The 4,084-nt window shown below is 27.6% G+C and overlaps 1 non-coding gene across 1 annotated transcript; it reads left to right on the forward strand.

Moving 5' to 3' along the window:
* Nucleotides 2,715–2,786, forward strand: TRNAE-UUC. Its single transcript has one exon. It is a non-coding gene; the product is annotated as a tRNA-Glu (tRNA).

Consider the following 4,084-nt stretch of genomic DNA (forward strand, 5'->3'; position numbering starts at 1 on the left):
GACTTCGATGAAAAATGTCTGACTAGTCATGAAAAACAGATACATATTTGAAAAATTGAGCATGCTTTATTTATTGAGGTATTAGAGATGTTTGATTAAGTGTGACCATATAGTCTAGGGTACAAGTGAGTTGTTAAGTTGTAGCGTTATGTTAGTTCAATGATGACCTAATACAACTTTTCTTGCTGTACATTTCTACCTTGGTTGCACACCTCATTTCCTCTATAAAGGAATGAATGTAAGATTGAGAAATGGAGATGATGTGTATCGTGGAGATTATGTTGGACACTGGGTGGGGTTTGTGAACTCATGACCAAATATGTATTCATATTTAATATAGAGCTTGAAGTCTCCCCCCAACTTGATTTGGGATAAGGACTCGTCTTGGATAAATTCGATCTTATTTGTAGTCTCCAAATGAATGTTCAAATAATGACTCCTCTGGATAACCCTATTTGAGATAGAGTTTGAAATCCTCCAAATGCATGTTAGGATAATAACTCTTTTTTGGGATGGAGTTAAGTACACCTATAAATAGGGTATATAGCTGTAATCGAACAACATAAGTACAAATACAAGTGAGTTGATCACAATACAAAAACTCTCTCCAAATACTCCCTCTTTATACTTCTATCCATGGTTTTCATTATAACATCATTAAAGACTCCAAAAATTTAAGGTGTGTAAATGACTGAATTGCTCTGGTAGGGGTCTTCGTGGTTTGTACTACAATTGGAGCAAGATCTAACATGATGATCTCGAAGATGGTGCATACTGATGCAGGTGATTTTCAAGATGACGAGAAATAATGACCGTGATCCAATGAAGGCAAGGGCCTATAAATGAGCTAAATTCGAGTACGTGGATCCACATTCTTTCGTTGCCACATATTCAATCAATCCATATCTATGTGTTAATTTAATTAATTAATTTGTATACAAATAAATTCATTTGTTTATGCAAGATTAATTTATTATTTTTCACCACATCAATATCTCAACAAATAAAAAAATATATCAATTCAATTAATACATCATATAACTAATGAAAATATATGAAATAAATTTACATAAAGTGAGAGAAATAAACATACATCTTGTAGGATTTAAACCCATCGCCTCGAATTTGTATATGAACCCTAAATCTTAACTACCAATCTAATACATCATCGGCCATAATATCAAGCTGTGTTAGGATAAATAATTTATATAATTATGCCAGCTCAATGATTCTAAACATAGATCATTTTCAATTTATTTTTTCATTAAAAAAGGGAAAATTAGAAAAAAAAAAAAAAAAACTTATTTCTCAGCGGATGTTTCACTCTATAGATATGCGGGATTTTAACAAATTATTTAATTTATTTCTGATAAGATATGAATATTTAGAGAAAAAGAATGAAAAAAAAGAAAAAAAGAAAAACGTGTTATAAGTTATGAGTAGCAAATTGCGAGTTATCAAACCAGTAATGATAAGATAGGCAGCGTGTTATGGTGAGACTGAACTAATATCATATATATATAATTTCTACATGGAACACGACTTTAGAGTACATGCATGTGGAGACCCTCAGCCGACAATATTAAAAAACGATTTTATTAATTAAGAACAATTTAATTAATTTTGAGTGATCCTAATAATGCCTCATTAATTAATTATTTTTAGAGGAATATAATGTAATATTTAAATATGACTATAGTCTATATATTGGCTTCGTTGCACATTGTCGTCAACACAATTAATTAATAATTGCATTCTCATTATTCGACAAAGTACAATTCATCCAACTGTCCAATTTTCATTAACTCCCACATGCACGAGAATTAATTATTAGAAATAGTTACACTTCCTTCCCGGGAGATTTGGTGTATTTGTACGTAAACTTCTGTAATTTGAAAAATTATATTTAGCATTTTTGAAATTTATTTTTATCTAACAAATAAGTCATCTGTTGATCAAAATTCACTGAATTTGTTGATATTAACAAAAAAACTGAATAAAAATTGATATGTACCATCGATTGACTTATTACTGACTTATTGCAGGTTAAATATTTTTTTTTGAACTAAACTACCCTTATAATGGTGAAGATATACCTCCTCACATGCAGTAACGCATGGAGACACATGAGGGTAATTTGATCATAAAAAGATGTATTTAACCTGTAATAAGTCAGTAATAAGTCAATTAGGAGAAAATATAGATTTTTTTTTCCGTATACTTGTTAATATCAGCGAATTCGTTGAATTTTAACTAATGGAGGGACTTATTTGTTAGACGAAAGCAAACTCAGGAACGCTACATGCAATTTCTCAAACCATAGGAGGTTTATGTGTAATTACACCAAATCTCAATAGATGGAGTGAAATTATCCCTAATTATTATTACTGAACGTCGATTTACTATTGTAATTTTTATTGCATCTTCTGCTATTTTACGTATACGTATCATGTATATAAAGATTCTTTTAAGATACGATTGATGACATTATATTTATACACTAGACGTGTAAATATAAAATAAAATAAAAAGATGCAATATAAATTAAAATAAAAAAATTCAATTCGATTGTCGATGCACACTCAATGCATGTGCAATATATACTTATAGATACAATCATTAAGGAAAAGTTATAAAAAATAATATCACTTATTGAACGATTTTACATTGACATTCTGTAAATGATGTTTGTAAATGATGTTTAAGATGCATCATCCGTTGTCGTCCAGCGGTTAGGATATCTGGCTTTCACCCAGGAGACCCGGGTTCGATTCCCGGCAACGGAATTCTTAAGTATTTTAAATCTTCAAATCTTTTATTTAATTCTTAGGAAAAAAATCCTTCCCACTTAATTAATAAGTTGGGGCACAGTCTCTATCTATGCAAATTTTATAATACTTTTTAATATAAAATATTTTATTTTATTTAATAAAGTATATATAAAATAATAAATTAATATTGAACTTATAGGAAAATAGTGACGAGAAAGATGCATGTATATATATATATATGTATTTATGCTAAAATAGTTAAAAACACTTAAAATTAGGTGGTTTTAAATGGTGGCAAACATTGAGTATGTTTTGACTTATTTCAAAAATAATTTGGAAATGAAAACAAATATAGTAATAACTATTAGAAAATAGTGGGGGAGTGGGAAAAGTTGGATGAATATATTAATAAATAATCAAATTAAATATTAAAAAATACACCAAATAAATAAAACTGGATGAATAAATAAATAAATAATCAAATTAAATATTAAAAAATACACCAAATAAATAAAACATCAGAGATGTTTTCGTCTAATATATAACTAGTAAGTATGATATATTTTATGTATGTGCATAATTTTTAAAAAATAAATTACGATAAAATATTTATATAAATTGAAGATAAATATATATTAAGATAATAAAGTATAAATTTAAATATAGATGTAGATAATTATAATTATTATTTGAAGAAGGTATGAAAATGTGAAGAATTTTATTTTTATTTTTTTAATAATTGAATTATATAATTATATTAATATTTCAATAAATTAACGAATACATCAACTATAATAAATTCATATAAAATAAAATAAATATTTAATAAGTTTAAATTCATAATCTTGGACTTGGGAATTGATTGATGAGTGAAGAACATGGGGTCTTATCATGCGTCTATTCTATGCGGTGCACAATTGGACATTGATTGATAAGCTGTACCATTGATCAATCTTTTTGTGGCCCAGATTGCATCAAACCCACCTTATTAACATTCAAACTATAATATGATATAATTACCCAAAAATAAATAATAGGACTTATTTTAATTTATTTTCCAAAAATATCTCATCCACACTACCTATCAAAAATATCTCCTCTCATGTATTTATTGCACGTTTCCATCTAACTAATATACACTCCCCATTTTGCTATTATGTACTGACAGTGATAATTACGAAATTTTATTCAGAAAGTGCTTGGATGAGTTTATAATTTTTTTAAAATATTTGATTTTTTTTGAAAAAAAAATGAAGCACGTGTCTAGTGTGCCGCGTCCACTAGTTTTATCAATAATTGCCACAATATTACAA

Source organism: Sesamum indicum, linkage group LG1 (assembly GCF_000512975.1).
Source record: "Sesamum indicum cultivar Zhongzhi No. 13 linkage group LG1, S_indicum_v1.0, whole genome shotgun sequence".
NCBI lineage: Eukaryota > Viridiplantae > Streptophyta > Magnoliopsida > Lamiales > Pedaliaceae > Sesamum > Sesamum indicum.